At 41.5% G+C, this 18,603-nt stretch overlaps 1 protein-coding gene across 10 annotated transcripts in view; it reads right to left on the reverse strand.

Moving 5' to 3' along the window:
* Nucleotides 1-18,603, reverse strand: part of LCOR (ligand dependent nuclear receptor corepressor) — a 154,629-nt gene that overhangs the window by 98,487 nt on the left and 37,539 nt on the right. The window contains exon 1 of one of the 10 annotated variants that reach the window (XM_030809023.1): nt 2,393-2,529. The exons of the other annotated variants lie outside the window; for them this stretch is intronic. The gene's annotated coding sequence lies outside the window, so the exon portion shown is untranslated. Of the gene's footprint in view, nt 1-2,392; nt 2,530-18,603 lie in introns of those variants that run through there. 10 annotated transcript variants of the gene reach the window in all.

An 18,603-nucleotide genomic window follows, 5' to 3' on the forward strand; every position in this document is an offset into this window, starting at 1 on the left:
TGAGTAAGTACAAGGTCATGCCATTTAAGGAAAAAACAACCCAAATCAGATTTATACAAGGACCCTAAGCAATCAGTAAGTCCTAGGTGTTGTTGTATATTCTTCCCTGAATCTACAATTATTACAAAGAATGTCATTACAGCTAAAAGAGAATACTATAAGTTGTTGAATGTTTTTGGGAAAAATATTATAAACTAAATAGTATAAGAATCCCTAATCTGAAAAACTGAAATCCAAAATACTCCAAAATCTGAAACTTTTTTAGCATCGTCATGATCCTCAAAGGAAATGCTCATTGGAGGATTTCGGATTAGAAATGCTAAACTGGTAAGCATAACTCAAATATTCCAAAATCTAAAACAATTCTGGTTCCAAGCATTTGGGATAAGAGACACTCAACCTGTATACCTCTTACGTGGTGATGAACTGATCACTAAAGTTCTGAGTGCAGTTCAACAAAGCAAATATAAAGGACTAGAATGATGTATGACAAAGTCTTTAGCCAGGCACGGTGGCTCATACCTGTAATCCCAGCACTTTGAGAGGCCAAGTGGGGCAGATCACTTGAAGCGAGGAGCTCAAGACCAGCCTGGCCAACATGGTGAAACCTCGTCTCTACTAGAAATAAAAAAATTAGCAGGGCATGGTGGTGCATGCCCGTAGTCCCAGCTAATTGGGAGGCTGAGGCACAAGAATCACTTGAACCTGGGAGGCAGAGTTTGCAATGAGCTGAGATTGCGCCACTGCACTCCAGACTCTGTCTCAAAAAACAAACACCATCTTTAAAATCATTAAGGGAAACATATCAAGAAATATTAAAACAGGGCATCCTTTTTAACAAAAATACAAAATCAAATCTAAAGTATCCCATAATTAGAACTTTAAGTAAAACCTGATCAACCCAAATTATCTTCTTTTTTCTTTTCGGTTCATCCTGAACAACCCAAATTCTTAACTGAAATCCTTTTTAAAAAAACATTTAGCCAGGCGTGGGGGCTCACACCTGTAATCTCAGCACTTTGGGAGGCAGAGGCAGGGATCACTTGAGCCCAGGAGTTTGAGATCAGCTTGGGCGACACAGGAAGACCTCATCTCTACTAAAAAAAAAAAAAATTTCAATTAGCCAGGAGCAGTGGCACTGGCCTGTGATCCCAGCTACTTGGGAGGCTGAGGCAGGAGGGTCGCTACGGCCTGGGAGGTCGAGGGTACAGTGAGCCGTGATGATGCCACTGCACTCCAGCCTGGGAAACAGATGAAACCCTGTCTCAAAAAAACGAAAACAAAAACAAAAACAAAACCTAATTAACATTCTAATACTAAAAGAGAAACAAATGACAAGTCAACAAATGATTAAGATGCAATTTTTAAAAACATGCATTGTTATATTCTAAGCTCAAAACACATTGGGTCCAAATCCGAAAGCTTTACTAGTTTCAAATGAGAAGTGATGTTCTAAATAACCGTGAAGCACTGCATTTCCGTAAATTAAGTACATACTAAAGCCAAAATAATGTGGTATTTATTTAACGGCATTTTCCCAAAAGGTCTATAAATACATTTACAGAAAACTTCCATGGCTGGGCGCGGTGGCTCGCGCCTGTAATCCTAGCACTTTGGGAGGCCGAGGCGGGCGGATCACGAGGTCAGGAGATCGAGACCATCCTGGCTAACACAGTGAAACCCCGTCTCTACGAAAAAAACAAAAAATTAGCCGGGCGTGCTGGGGGGCGCCTGTGGTCCCAGCTACTCGGGAGGCTGAGGCAGGAGAATGGCATGAACCTGGGAGGTGGAGCTTGCAGTGAGCCAAGATTGTGCCACTGCACTCCAGCCTGGGTGACAGAGCAAGACTCCATCTCAAAAACAAACAAACAAACAAACAAACAAACAAAAAAACTTGCAGCTGAACAGTGATAGGTTTATTGGTGGGACCAAACTATTCAGAGATGTGAAGACAACTTGAAAGTCCTATTATTACATATAATGGATAAAATACATGATAAGTGCACACGTATACCCACTCCCCTCCCCAACAAACACACACATCAAGCTAAGCTGAAAAGGTAGGTAGGAAATGCCTCACGTACCAGAAATGAAGAATCTGGAGGACAGAGCTGAGAGTGCACTGATTAATATGGGTAACACAGCAACTTGGGTTTTAATACATATGCAGGAGCAGAAGGGCCTTAAGAAATGAAACTGAGACTCTCGCATAAAGGCTAAGACCCCAGACCTTACTCAAAAGTGTGGTCCGCTGACCTGCCATATCAGCATCAGGCAGCTTATTCCACAGAAATGTAAATTCTTGTACCTCAACTCAGACCTAATCAATCAGAATATCTGGAAATGGTACTCAAGAATCTTAGTTTTAACAAGCTTTCCAGGTGATTCTTACGTTTACTTAAGTTTGAGAAGTGCTGTCCTAGAGGCACTGTATCCCCAGGTGCAGAAAGGACCGACTGGGGAGGGGGGGAAATCCAAACACTGGCAAAGAAGTTCTTCTCTTCCGAGGTACAGAGAAAGGATGACAGTCTCGCTGGACAAAGTGAACCCCTTGCTTATGCCCTGCATAAGAATCCAAATATACTACTTTAGCAGTTTTCAAATATGTTGCTCCCAGGATCACTTTATACTCTTAAAAATTACTGAAACCGCTGAAGACCTTTTGTTTATGTAAATTATATCTATTGCTATTTGCTATATTTGAAATTAAAACAGAAAATGGACTCACATTCCATTAGCTGTCAGAGTGATGGTATAATTACATACCATAACCTCTGGAAAACTTCACTAGTGAGAGAATGAAGAGTGAAAGGCAGATAACAGCTTAGTATAATTATTATGAAAATAGTTTTGACCTCCTGAATCTTCAGAAGTCCCTGAACTTGTACAATTTATGCAGAATTATTACAAATGAGGTGAATTATTATATATTTAACAGTATAAACATTTGAAATATGTCATATGGTATATATAATAGCCATGTATTATTGTATCTGTGAGCTATTTATATCACTGTTTTAAAAAATCCATTATTTCTTAAGAAACTTCCACTCTTGATTTAGCCATTACACAATGTACACATGTATCAAAACATGTTGGACACCACAAATATATACAATTTTTGTCAATTAAAATAATTCATTAATTAAAAAGAAACTATCATTCAAGAGAATGAGAAGGTAAACCACAGACTGGGAAAAAAATATCTGCAAAAGACATCTGATAAAGGCCTGTTATTCAAAATATACACAAGATTCTTAAAATTCAACAATAGGAAGACAAACAATCTGACTGAAAATGGGTAAAAGACCGCTACAAATACCTCATCAAAGACATACAGAAGGCAAGTAAGCATATGGAAGTTCAACATTATATGTCAGCAGGGAACTGCAAGTTGAAACAACAATGAGATACAACCATGCAACTATCAGATGGCCAAAATCCAGAACACAGACACCACCAAATGCTGGTGAAGACATGGGGCAACAGAACTCTCAGAAATGCGAAACTGTACAACCACTTTGGAAGACTGTTAGTTTCTTACAAAATTAAACATACTCTTACCATATGATACAGCAATTGCACTTCTTGGTAATTACTCAAATAAAACGAAAACATGTCCACATAAAAACCTGCACACAGGCTGGGAGCAGTGGCTCATGCCTGTAATCCCAGCACTTTGGGAGGCTGAGGCAGGCAGATCACCTGAGGTTGGAGTTCAAGACCAGCCTGACCAACATGGTGAAACCCCATCTCTACTAAAAATACAAACATTAGCTGGAGGTGGTGGCACACGCCTGTAATCCCAGCTACTCGGGAGGCTGAGGCAGGAGAATTGCTTGAACCTGGGAGGCGGAGGTTGCGGTGAGCCGAGATCGAGCTGTTGCACTCCAGCCTGAGCAACAACATGAGACTCTGTCTCAACAACAACAAAACAAGAAAAACCTGCACACAAATTTTATAGCAGCTTTATTTATAACTGTCAAAACTCGAAGCAACTAAGATATCTTGTAGTAAGTGAATGGATAAACTATGGTACATGGTACATCTAGACACTGCTAAAAAGAAATGAACTATCAAGCCATAAAGAGACATGGAGTAATATGCATTAAAGAAGTGTATTACTAAGTGAAAGAAGCCAAGATGAAAAGGCTACATACTATAGGATTCCAACTATAGAAAATTCTGGAAAAGACGAAACTATGGAGACAGTAGAAAGACCAGTGGTTGCCAGAGTTAGGCAAGAGGAGGGATAAACAGGCAGAGCACAGAGGATTGTTAGAGCAGTTAAACTATTCTGTACAACACTACAATGGTCAACACATGTGTCAAAACCCATAGAATATACAACACCAATAGTAACCCTAATATAAATTATGGACTTTGGACGATAATGACGTGTCATCGTAGGTTCATCAACTATAATAAATGTACCACTGTAGTACGGAGAAGTCAACAGAGGAGGAGAGCTGTACATGCGTGGGAGCAAGGGGTATATAGGAACACTACTTTCTGCTCAATTTTGCTGTGAAACTAAAATTACTCTAGAAATAAAGTTTATTGGCCGGGCGCGGTGGCTCACGCTTGTAATCTCAGCACTTTGGGAGGCCGAGGCGGGCGGATCACGAGGTCAGGAGATCGAGACCACGGTGAAACCCTGTCTCTACTAAAAATACAAAATTAGCCGGGCGTGGTGGCGGGCGCCTATAGTCCCAGCTACTCGGAGAGGCTGAGGCAGGAGAATGGCGTGAACCCAAGAGGCGGAGCTTGCAGTGAGCCGAGATTGCGCCACTGCACTCCAGCCTGGGCGACAGAGCGAGACTCCGTCTCAAAAAAAAAAAAAAAAGAAATAAAGTTTATTAACTAAAAAATCCCACTACTACTCATCAAGGTTTAGTGTTGTATCAAAGAAAAATATCTACAATTATCTGAAAGGCTATTTTAATATTTTCCAACAACCTTTCTGTATCAGGCTGGATTTTCATGACATACTTCAACCAAAATAATATATGCAACAGTTGAATGAAAGAGCAGATATAAGAATTCAGTTACCTTCTGTTAACCCATACATTAAAGAAATGTGCAAAAAGGTAAAAGCAATGCCCCTTTTCCCACTTATTTTTTGTTGTGGGAAAAAACAATTTTTCATTAATATGTTGTTTAACATGTTAAGAGGTTATTAGTTCAAATAATTAATACAATAACTCTTCAAAGAGCTCAATAATTTTTAAGGGGTCCTGAGACCAAAAAGTTTGAGAGCTGCTTATCTAGGACAACAAAACTTAAATGAATAGCAATTAGAGGAAGCTAGAGGAAGACAGAGCCAATACATCAACTAAAAATAAATAAGTCAATGTTATCCAAAGAAGAGACAGACTATGATAAATAGCGAATTATCAAACACTGAAAAGTGGTAAAACAATGGAAGACAGATTACATGGCTTTTAAGAGGATATTTCCACCACAACAGTCTATAAAATATCATGGTATCACAAATATTGGTTAATATTCTCAATTAAAATAACATTGCTTTGGCTGGGCATGGTGGCTCACGCCTGTAATACCAACACTTTGGGAGGCTGAGATGGGTGGATCACCTGAGGGCAGGAGTTTGAGACCAGCCTGGCCAACATGGTGAAAACCCATCTCCACTAAAAATACAAAAATTAGCCTGGCGTGGTGGTGGGCACCTGTAATCCCAGTTACTTGGGAGGTTGAGGCAGGAGAATTGCTTGAACCCAGGAGGCGGAGGTGAGTTGAGACTGCGCCACTGCACTCCAGCCTGGGCTACGAGAGCAAAACTTCATCTCAAAAAAAAAAAAACAAACAACAACAACAAAAAACATCGCTTTATATCACAAAGCCAGGACTTGATATCTGCCATATTCACAGAGCAACAGCATATATTACCATTTTATATTACATATTAAGCATGTTAAAATACCAGTTAACCATCATTAAACTGTATTCTAAAACCTGACATTCATTACTTTGTGTAGTCTTCACAACAATTCTGAGATAGGTACTATTACTATCTCCCATTTAGAGTCAGATAATGAGGCCAAACAGCTACCAAAGGAGAGAGGCTGGGATTCAAATCTACGTACTCTCTTCTCCAGAAGAGTTAGACAAACCTTTTCTGTAAAAGGCCAGATAACGAATATTTCAAGTGTTGCAGACCATATACAATCTCTGTCCCCACTTCACGAAAAACCACCCTTAGCTCTTGAGACTTACAAAAACAGACCAGTCAAGATGAGCCTAACCAGGCTGTCTGAGAGAATTAAGTTCAAATGCACTAAGACATCCATTGTATGTAATGAATTTATTTTTCTTATGCATCTTAAAGGATATTAGTTATATTTGATTCTTGGAAGACTTGACAGTCACTCAAACTGCATTCAGTGGTTCACCTACGTTCAATATAAGAAACAAATATCAACTGTTACATCTTGGCTATCTGGAAAAATATGATTGTGTATTTTTTCTAAAATTGTACTGATGACTCATTAATGCCAACAAAGAGAAGCAGAATTAAATCATATAGTGTTGCTCTGTATTTATGTGGTCCCCATTAAGAAGACAGATAACCGCCCAGGTGCGGTGGCTCATGCCTGTAATGTCAACAATTTGGGAGACCAAGGTAAGAGGATTACCTGAGGTCAGGAGTTTGTGACCAGTCTGGCCAACATGGCAAAACCCCATCTCTACTACAAATACAACAATTAGCCAGGCATGGTGGCATGTGCCTGTAATCCCAGCTACTCAGGAGGGTAAGGCACGAGAATTGTCATGTATGACAATATATTTCACCTCTACCTTCCCCGAAGGTAGAGGTTGCTGTGAGCCAAGACTGCACTACCGTACTCCAGCCTGGATGACAGAGTGAGACTCCTCCAGAAAAAAAAAAAAAAAAAAAACAAGGAATATAGATAACCTAAACAAGATGGCCTTAAAATATATTTTCTCAATGCTAGAAGGCCATCATTATCATCACGTTTGTAGTCTCACTATGCCCTCCAGAGAAAACCAATGATATAAAACACTTTGCAAAGTTATATTATTTCAAACTGACAGCTCTAAAGAGGAGTGTATACTAAAAAGCTACACTGCCTTTTGGGGCAATGTCAGTTTAAAAATACCTGAATGCAAAAGGCCAGCCAGATCCTTACGGATTTTCAGTATTAACAGTGAAGCAACTGAAGCTACATTAAATAGGGGAATATATGAAACACCATTAATCCACAAATCCCAAACCAATACTTCTTGTAACATGCCAGACATGCAAACAGAATCATAAAGATACAGTATTGGCCAGGCGCGGTGGCTCACACCTGTAATCCCAGCACTTTGGGAGGCCGAGGTGGGCAGATTACTTGAGGCTAGGAGTTCAAGACCAGCCTGGCCAATATGGCGAAATTCCGCCTCTACTAAATACACAAAAATTAGCTGGGCATGGTGGCACACGCCTGTAATCCCAGCACACTCAGGAGGCTGAGGCATGAGAAAAGCTTGAACCCAGGAAGCGGAGGTTGCAGTGCGCCAACATTGCGCACTGCACTCCAGCCTGGGTGACAGAGTGAGATGATAGACTGTCTCAAAAAAAAAAGATACAGTATTGATATATAGTCTCCAATTTAGATAACCAGTACATTTCAGAAGGTCTCATAAAATCTTGCCTAAGAGCACCATGAGATATAATTTCTATGACTCTTCTACCAGCACTAGCAGTCTGTTTTTTATATTATGAAAATAACTATGATTTTTAAAGTACAGAAGTACTCATTAGCCACAAACTGTGTGTGGAGATGGCTTGGAATAAGCTTCTGGCTTTTGCTTGGATCCTCTCTCTCCATTCATGACTACAATAAAATAACAGGAAATAATAAAAAGGAAAGCAGCACTGCAAAGTGGTTTAGAATGTGAACTCTTGAAGCACTGGGGTTCAAGGGGTGGGTTCAAGTCCTAGTTCTACCTTTTCTAGCTGTGTGGTCTTGGGCAAGTTCCTTAATTTCTTTGTGCTTCATCTGTGAATCATGTATGACAATATATTTCACTGTTTTTAGGAGGACTAAATAAATTGATATTTGAAAAATTCAATAGTATTCAGCATATAGTGGGTGTTATATACACGTCTTAAATGGAAAAGCAAAATAAAGGCCAGGCGTGGTGGCTCAAGACTGTAATCCCACCACTTTGGGAGGTCAAGGCAGGCGAATCGCTTGAGCTCAGGAGTTCGAGACCAGCCTGGGCAACATGACAAAACCCTGTCTCTACAACAAATACAACATTAGCTGGGTGTGGTGGTGTGAGCCTGTAGTCCCAGCTACTTGGGAGGCTGAAGTGAATGGGATGATCGCTTGAGCCTGGGCGGTCACCACTGCAGTGAGCTGTGGCTGCATCGCTGCACTACAGCTTACAACAGAGCCAGACACTGTCGCAAGAGGGGAGCGGAGGGGAGGGGAGAAGAGAGAAGGAAAAACAAAACAAAACACAATACAAAAACATCAAGTTGATGAAATGAGAAATCATGGTTAACGAACAATATGAGGCTGACAATGAAAGGCTACCTCATGACAGCTTTCTCATACCCTTGGAACTTAATATTCAGCAATACTATGCTCACAGAGAGTATCTACTACGTGGAATGTAGTCAAAACTGAATTCTTCATTGTCTCTAAACCTGTGCCACCCAGTCTCCTCCTTCTTGGTTAATGGCAACTCTAAACTTTCAGTTGCTTAAACCAAAAACTTTAGAGTCCTCCTAATCTCCTCTCTTTAATCCTCCTTTTCTCTCTTCTCACTTTCCACATTCATCTATCGGCAACATCTGTTAGATCTATTAATCTAATATATTTACAGTCCTAATCACTTCTGTCCTCTACTAGTATCTGGTACGAGCAACCTTCATCTCTCACCTGGATTGATGCAATAGCTTCTAGCTTGGTGTATGTGTCAATTCTGCTCCCAGCACTCCTGGCCAATTATCAACGTAGCAGCCAGTTAGTTTGCTAAAACTAAGCCATATTTCATCCTGTTAACTCTCCTGCTCAAACGCCCACAATGCTGATTTCGCTCAGAGTAAAAGTGGAAGTTGTCACCAACGGCCTATACACCGTGGTCTGCATTGTTACTTTTCTACATTTTTCAATATACTAACATATACTGATAACCTGCCTGGAACAATTACTGTACATGGATGCAAAATAGTACTCTCTCTCTTTTTTCTTCATTAACTAAATTATTCAATGAAAAGCTTTCCACTGTCAACTATTTGATTACCTTGTAATATTTTGTAGGTGATAGGATAAATGCTTCATTCTTCTCCTATTATAAATTTTCAAGTCGGGCGCGGTGGCTCACGCCTGTAATCCCAGCACTTTGGGAGGCCGAGGCAGGCGGATCACGAGGTCAGGAGATCGAGACCATCCTGGCTAACGCGGTGAAACCCTGTCTCTACTAAAAATACAAAAAATTAGCTGGGCATAGTGGCAGGCGCCTGTAGTCCCAGCTACTCAGGAGGCCGAGGCAGGAGAACGGCGTGAACCCGGGAGGCAGAGCTTGCAGTGAGCCAAGACTGACTGTACCACTGCACTCCAGCATGGGTGACAGAGCGAGACTCCGTCTCAAAAAAAAAAAAAAAAAAAAAAAAAATTTTTTTTTAAGTTGACACCCTTGCAATCTCCAAAGATGATCAATAAGTTATTTTTATTTTACTTATTTTTTTGAGACAGGATCTCACTCACTCACCCAGGCTGGAGTGCAGTGTCATGATCACAGCTCACTGCAGCCACAACCTCCCACGTTCAAGTGATCCTCCCACCTCAGCCTCCCAAGTACTGGGACTACAGACATGTATCACCACATTCAGCTAATTTTTGAATGTTTTGTAGAGACAGAGTTTTCACCATGTTGCCCAGTCTGGTCTTGAACTCCTGAGCTCAAGCAATTTGTCCACCTCTGCCACCCAAAGTGCTTGGATTACAGGCATGAGCCACCGTACCTGGCCTATTTTTAAAGTACCATTATGAACTCCTGGATTCTTGTTGATTTGATATAGTTAAATCCATTGTAGCCATTTTTTTAAGATAGTTTATTTACCATTTTAAGCCAGTGAGGGCACACAAGATGGCCCCTGGGTCCTTTGGATGCCTCAACTTAGCCAATACACAATAGGCAAAAGATTTTACCTTGATGTTTAAATTTGCAATTCCTTGATTATAATAACGACTAAACAATTTTTAAATATGTCTATTGGCCAGGTGCAGTGGCTTGCGCCTGTAATCCCTGCACTTTGGGAGGCTGAGGCAGGTGGATCACCTGAGGTCAGGAGTTCAAGACCAACCTGGCCAACATCATGAAACCCCGTCTCTACTAAAAATACAAGAAATTAGCCGGGTGTGGTGACAGGCACCTGTAATCAATCCCAGCTACTCGGGAGGCCTGAGGCAGGAGAATCACTGAACCCGGGAGGTGGAGATTGGAGTGAACTGAGATCGCACTACTGCACTCTAGCCTGAGCAACAAGAGCGAAACTCCGTCTCAAAAAAAAAAAAAAAAAAAAGTCTATTGAGCTTTATAATTCTTTGTGAACTGCCTATTCATTGCCTTGTCCATATTTTCTAATGAGTCATTAATCTTTTTTACTTTCTGAATATTGAGTTCATTCTAATATATGGCAGAAAGTTATGTATTAATAAAAGCTGCAATCTTTTTTCTCTATTTGCTTTTTGATTATATGGCTTTTGTCATATAAAGTATTTAATTTTTATATAAACAACCATTTCCTTTATAATTTAAAGGCCTTTCCCATTTCAATATGTGCTATAGTTTGAATGTACCCCCAAATTTCATGTGTTGAGAAATTAATCCCCAAATTCATATGTTTATGGTATTTGGAAGTAGGGCCTTTGGAAAGTAATTAGGATTAAGTAAGGTCATCAGGGTGGGGTCCCGATGATGGGAATAGTGGCTTTTAAGAAGGGGAAGAGAGACCTGAGCTGGCACTCTTGCTCTCTCCCATGAAGTACCCTCCATCATTAGAGGCAAGAAGACCCTCATCAGATATGGCTCCTCAACCTTGGACTTCCCAGACTTCATAGCTATTAAGAAATCAATGTCTTTTCTTTATATATTACCCAGTCTCAGGTATTCTGTCATAGCAACAGAGAATGAACTAAGACAATATGATAGGGGAAAAAATTGTCTATGTTGCTTCTACTTTTTTTATTATTATTTTTTTAAATGTTTAAGTCTCTGACCTAGCTAGATATAATTAGCTATTTATAAGTCAGTCTTTTACCAGTAGAATCCGGGATCTTCGAAAGCAAGATCTTACTAATTTTGTGCCTCCTACCAGTGGACCATGTGTGTTTTTTGTTGTTTTTTTCTGAGACAGGGTCTCGCTCTGTTGCCCAGGCTGGAGTGCAGTGGTGCAAACACAGCTCACTGCAGCCTCGATGAACCTCCTGTGCTCAAGCAATTCTCCCACCTCAGCCTCCCAAGTAGCTGGGACTATACAGGCACCCCACCACACCCAGCTAACTCTTATATTTTTTTGTAGAGACAGGGTTTCACCATGTTGCCCAGGTTGGTCTCTAACTCCTGAGCTCAAATGACTGGCCCACCTCAGCCTCCCAAAGAGCTGGGATTACAGGCATAGGCCACCAAACCTGGCCCATGTGTTTTCAAACACGTGGTTTGAAGAAGGCAGTGGTGATGATGAACACTCAAAAATCCTATTTCCTCTGCTCTTAAACTAGGGCAGCTGAATCCTACTGAACTTTAACCACTGCAGAAAAAGGGGCAACACAGGATGAGATCCTACTGAACTTTAACCACTGCAGAAAAAGGGGCAACACAGGATGAGAGGAAGGGAGAAAAAAACTGTGTTCTGTTTTATACTAGATATTATTATTATTTTTTTTATTTTATTTGAGACGGAGTCTCGCTCTGTCACCCAGGCTGGAGTGCAGTGGCGCAATCTTCGCTCACTGCAAGCTCTGCCTCCTGGGTTCACGCCATTCTCCTGCCTCAGCCTCCCGAGTAGCTGGGAGTACAGGCGCCCGCCACCATGCCCAGCTAATTTTTTGTATTTTTAGTAGAGACGGGGTTTCACTGTGTTACCCAGGATGGTCTCAATCTCCTAACCTTGTGATCTGCCTGCCTCAGCCTCTCAAAGTGCTGGGATTACAGGTGTGAGCCACCGTACCCGGCCATTTTAGACTAGATATTATATAATGTATTGCCCTGACAGCTCACAAAAATTTTAAGGGGTGGGGGTGGGGGTGCAGAAAATGAGTATGGGAATTCTGCTTCCAAGAAATGATGTCTGGATGGAATCTCAAAGAATAAGCAAGTATTACATAATTAAAGAGATTGACAGGCTGGATGCGGTGGCTCACATCTGTAATCCCAGCACTTTGAGAGGCTGAGGTAGGTGGATCACGAGGTCAGGAGATTGAGAGCATCCTGGCCAACACAGTGAAACCCCATCTGTACTAAAAATACAAATATTAGCTGGGCGTGGTGGTGCGTGCCTGTAATCCCAGCTACTCAGGAGGCTGAGGCAGGAGAATTGCTTGAGCCCGGGAGGCAAAGGCTGCAGTGAGCCAAGATCGCACCATTGCACTCCAGCCTGGGCAACAAGAGCAAAACTGTCTCCAAAAAAAAAAAAAAGGTACTCTAGTCATCGGGTACTCTACATGTAGAGGTAGAGTACATGTTCTATTTGCAGAGTACTGAGAGTTCATGATTTGCAGAATTACCAGCAGTTCATTATGACTGCTCGGTCAGTTACTGGCATTAAAAAATACTACATAAATGTTAGCTATTATTATGCTGATTACTGGGACATGGAGATAAATTGGGTAAAATAGTAAGCAGTAAACTAAAATATGCATGGAAAGCCATGTTAGAGTCTGGATTTTATCCTGAAGATTATGAGGAGTCATTGAAGGATTGACAGGATAATGGCATGTTTTAGAAAAACTACACTGGCAATATAGGTCAAAGATTGGATGGAATACAGTTATGCAAGATCAGAAGAATATTTAATGATGGTGCATGTGGAGGTGATAAAAACTTATAAAATAGCAGAAATCTGCAAACATTGTGCAAGACATCTTACATGCATATTGATCTCCACTAAAGCTACAAAATATCTAATAGAGTTTTATAGCACACGATATATATGCTTAACAATAAATATTTTTGGATTATATCTAATGTTTTCTATTTTAGTAAAACGGAATTTCCATTCAGTAAAGCAAATCATTTTCAAGAAAATTCTTTCTGGGTCATGAAGTGCCCCATTGTCCTCTTTTCCACAAGCAAGAGAGGTTGACGAAAGCTCATGAATGTCCCTCAGTCAACTCAACAGCTGGTTTTCTAAAAACTCCATGATGCTATCCCTTCCCCCACACCCTTTAATCCTAGAAGAATATAATATTTTAATCATTGTTCACCACAGAATTAACATCAAAACAACTTATTTACAGCCTGACCAATATGGTGAAACCCCATCTCTACTAAAACTATAAAAATTATCTGGACTGTCGTGGTGGGCTCCTGTAATCCCAGCTACTCAGGAGGCTGAGGCAAGAGAATCACTTGAACCAGGGAGGCGGAGGTTACAGTGAGCCGAGACTGCACCACTGCACTCCAGCCTGGGCCACAGAGGGAGACCCTGTCTCAAAAAAAGAAAAAAACACATATATGTGTGTGTGTGTGTGTGTGTGTGTGTGTGTGTGTGTGTGTGTGTGTTTGTGTGTATATATATCTCGAAAAACAAAACAACTTACTTAGCATTGAATCTATTCAAATATAGGATCAATTTAACACAACCACAGGAATTAGGATTAAAGAAAAGAATGTAAATTTCATAAACCTGGAAAGCATAAAACTAAAATAATTTACTAACTCAGCAATTCAGGGAAAAAGTGATGAAAAGAAATGTTAGAATACTGATTTCCTCACCTTTCAAAGAACAACCACTGTCTAAAATGGAAAGTTGAAAAAATCCCAATGACTTAGATTTTTTCCCCCATAATGTTTTTCCCCACAAACTTAGAAGCTTTTAGAAACTAATTACAGTACTTCCTGCTGTGAATTAACATTTACTTCATGGTACCAATGGCTTTAGTTTCCCTTTCTGATAAATTCAAATAGAATCAAAGTTAATATTTAAAAATACAAGCAGCATATATAATGTAACCCCATTTTTATTAAAATCATGTCTATCCTTCCAACCATCCACCCCTCCACTCATCCCTTTTAGCCCTCTGCTCACCCTTCTATCTGTATCTATGCAATAAAAGTTGTCTACAGTGTTAATAATGGCAGTTATTTCTGCATATGGGATTTGGGGTAACTCTGCTGTTTAATAAAAAATAACCTTTTAAATACAAATCTCATTTGAAATCACATAAGTATCTGCCCAACCCCAAACAGCTTATACGATAAGAACATCTTCCTCTATTGTGATTCTGAAACACTAAGGCTATTATTGTTATAAGAAGAATTAACTGGTAGTCTTCATCTTCATTTTAATTTGTCAGTTATGGTCTTAATGTTAATTTAGCTTCCTCCTTAGGGTAATTTTCCTGTTTTTTGTTTTTGTTTTTGTTTTAAGACAGAGTCTCATGCTGGAGTGCAGTGGTGTGATCTCGACTCACTGCAGCCTAGACCTCCCAGGCTTAAGCAATCCTCCTGCCTCAGTCCCCCAAGTAGCTGGGACTACAGGTGCGTACCACCAAGCCCAGCTGATTTTTTGTAGAGAGAGGGTTTCACCATGTTGCCCAGGCTGGTGTCGAACTTCTGAGCTCAAGCGATCTGCCCACCTCGGCCTCCCAAAGCGCCAGGACTACAGGTGTGAGCCACCACACCCAGCCTCCTCCTTTATTTGTAAACAGCACTGCCTCTGTATCTTGCTAAAATCCTCACTCAGTTCAGGTCACCCTGATTCTTTGGACACTCTTAAAATCTCATAGTAACAAAGGCTAAACCGTGTGGCTGCTGATACCGATGGTATCTCTGAAATTTCCACAGGTTCAGCAATACTTTTTACTGACACTGCGGTAATGGCATAAGCCACATGTGGCCTCACAATAGAGTTCACACCTAACTCCAGCTATGTGGACTATCAGACATGGCTACCTATGTAGAGACAGTAGCATGTGAGTTAGCTACAGACTGTGGGGCAAGCTACAGGGCTAGTATTTTAGGAGTAGTCCTCATCTCGGGTGTTTCTGGTCAGAAGAACTGCTTCTATGTGGCATGGACTATGTCAATCTATTTGGGACTCCACCAAAAGTTACAAAACTTCCTGGGGAGAAGATGAACTGAGGACCGTGATTCTATCTTGACTCTATGACAGTGGCAGATATTGTGACTTCAGAAGGTTATTAAATCAGTTTAACTGTTGTTGTTTTGTAAGATATGCCTCCCAAAATGCTCCTCCTCCTTTCTGCCTACAATATCATGGTTCAACAATAACTGATGAACTACTGCAGCTACTTTTTAAAAATAATTTTATCAACTAATTTTCTAATCTCCTTAGAAAAGGTCTAAATAGGCCAGACATGTGGCTCACACCTGTAATCCCAGGACTTTGGGAGGCCAAGGCATGCCAGTTTGCTTTGAGCTCAAGAGTTCAAGACCAGCCTGAGCCAGTGGCGAAACCTCCGTTTCTACAAAAACTACCAAAAAAAAAAAAAAATTAGCCAGGCGTGGTGGCTCACGCCTGTAGTCCCAGCTACTCTCAAGGCTAAGGCTGGAGAATCACTTGAGTCCACGAAGCAGAGGTTGCACTGAGCCGAGATCATGCCACCGCACTCCAGCTTGGGCGACCGAGTGAGACCCTGATTCAAAAAAAAGAAAAAAGTAGGCCGGGCGCGGTGGCTCACGCTTGTAATCCCAGCACTTTGGGAGGCCGAGGCGGGTGGATCACGAGGTCAGGAGATCGAGACCACGGTGAAACCCCGTCTCTACTAAAAATACAAAAAAAAATTAGCCGGGCATGGTGGCGGGCGCCTGTAGTCCCAGCTACTCGGAGAGGCTGAGGCAGGAGAATGGCGTGAACCCGGGAGGCGGAGCTTGCAGTGAGCCGAGATTGCGCCACTGCACTCCAGCCTGGGCGACAGAGCGAGACTCCGTCTCAAAAAAAAAAAAAAAAGGAAAAAGTAAAGGTCTAAATAAAGTGACCTTTTCCTATTCTGATTCTTTAGGAAAAAAAAAATTGAGCCTCGGAGTGGTGGCTCACACTGTAATCCCAGCATTTCAGGAGGCCAACGCAGGAGGATCACTAGTGGCCAGGAGTTTGAGACTAGCCTGGGCAACACAAGGAAACCTTGTCTCCACAAGAGGAAAAAAAAAAAAGCCAGGTGTGGCATACATCTGTAGGCCTAGCTACTTGAGAAGCTAAGGCAGGAGGATCTCTTGTGCCTGAGAGTTCAAGGCTGCAGTGAGCTATGATCATGCCACTGCACTCCTGCCTGGACAACAGAGCAAGATCCTGTCTCTTATATATACACACACATACTTGAAACTTAAAAAATCCCAGCATCTTGGTTCACATCTACTCATTGTTCCGTACTTCGGGAGCTCAATATGGTCTAAGGAAAACAAATTATTACCGACTGATATGGTACCAGTTGCAAAGATTTGTCTTCCGTCCTAGAATTTATCAGTAAATTAAGAGCACTTCTAATATGAATGAGGACAAGCAAAACTACTATTGTCCAAAGCTTTTGTACATCTCTAGCCCAATTTCTTGCTGCTCTAATTCTTAAACTCATGAGCGTCTTGGTTCTAAATAGAATGACTAATGAAGGACTAGGAGGGGAGAAGGGGAAGACAAAGCAATAGCAGTATTATTTTAGAGGGCACAGACATGATGAAAGAATTTTATCTTAATAGAAGAAAACTGGAGTTAACTATTTCCAATATCAAACAATAGGTTTTTGAGCTCAGGTTTAATATTCAAGGATGATATAATTCCAAATATTACATATTTTTCAAAACTTTAAAAGGACTTGAAATTAGTCTACGAGATCTGAAGAGTCTATGAGATCTGAGCTACTCTTTACGTCTGGTAAACTGACAACATATGAGAAATCTGTTCTGATTTGGCAAGGCTGTAATATGTCAGTGCCTACGGACTTTGGGAGATTTTATTATGGCTGCAATTTAGTTTAGTGTTATTTATTATGGTTGTAATTTAGTTTAATGTTTTTTTGTTTGTTTAAATCTTTCCTTCTTACAGTAGAAGTCAAAACTTATGGTATAGGGCCAGGTGCAGTGGCTCACGCCTGTAATCCCAGCACTTTGGGAGGCCGAGGCGGGCAGATCATGAGGTCAGGAGATCGAGACCATCCTGGTGAAACTGTCTCTACTAAAAACAAAAAATTAGCCAGGTGTGGTGGCGGGCGCCTGTAGTCCCAGCTACTCAGGAGGCTGAGGCAGGAGAATGGCCTGAACCCAGGAGGCAGAGCTTGCAGTGAGCCAAGAACGCGCCACCACACTCCAGCCTGGGCGACAGAGTGAGACTCCATCTCAAAAAAAAAAAAAAAAAAACAACAAAGAACTTATGGTTAGAAGTTTAGGCTCTGAAGTCAGATCCTGTCTATGAGCCCCATCATTTACTAGCTTAGGCTTAATGATAAGCACCACAGGTAAGTCTATACGTCCTCATGAAGCTTACAGTTCAGTGTACCTAAATATTTCCTTAAGAAGAACTGAGATCCTGGTGGGCACAGTGGCTTATGCCTGTAATCCCAGCACTCTGGGAGGCCAAGGTGGGCAGATCACCTGAGGTCAGGAGTTCGAGACCAGCCTGACCAACATGGAAAAACCCTGTCTCTACTAAAAATACAAAAAATAGCTGAACGTGGTGGTGTGCACCTGTAATCCCAGCTACTTGGAAGGCTGAGGCAGGAGAATCGCTTGAACCAGGGAGGCTGAAGTTGAAGTGAGCCGAGATCGTGCCACTGCACTCCAGCTTGGGCAACAGAGCAAGACTCTGTCTAAAAAAAGAAAAAAGAAGAATGAATGAATGAACTACTGAGATACTAATTTCTGTTCATTCAAAACTTAGGCCAGGTACGATGCCTCATACCTGTAATCCTAACACTTTGGGAGGCCAAGGTAGGCAGATTACTTGAGGCCAGGATTTTGAGACCAGCCTGGCTGACACGGTGAAACCCCATCTCTACTAAAAACACAAAAAAATTAGCTGGCCGTGGTAGCACATGCCTGTAATCCCAGCTACTCAGGAGGCTGAGGCACAAAAATCACTTCAACCCAGAAGGTGGAGGCTGCAATGGGCCGAGATCACGCCACTGCACTCCAGCCTGGGTGACAGAGCACGACTCAGACCCACGCGCCAAAAAAAAAAAAAAAAAAAACAGGCCAGGCACAGTAGCTCACTCCTGTAATCCCAGCACTCTGGGAGGCCGAAGCAGGGGGATCACTTGAGGTCAGGAGCTTTGAGACTAGCCCAGCCAACATGGTGAAACCCCGTCTCTACTAAAAATATAAAAATTAGCTGGGCATGATGGCGGTTGCCTGTAATCCCAGCTACTCTGGAGGCTGAGGTGGGAGAAT

This window comes from Nomascus leucogenys, chromosome 3 (genome assembly GCF_006542625.1).
Source record: "Nomascus leucogenys isolate Asia chromosome 3, Asia_NLE_v1, whole genome shotgun sequence".
Classification (NCBI taxonomy): Eukaryota; Metazoa; Chordata; class Mammalia; order Primates; family Hylobatidae; genus Nomascus; species Nomascus leucogenys.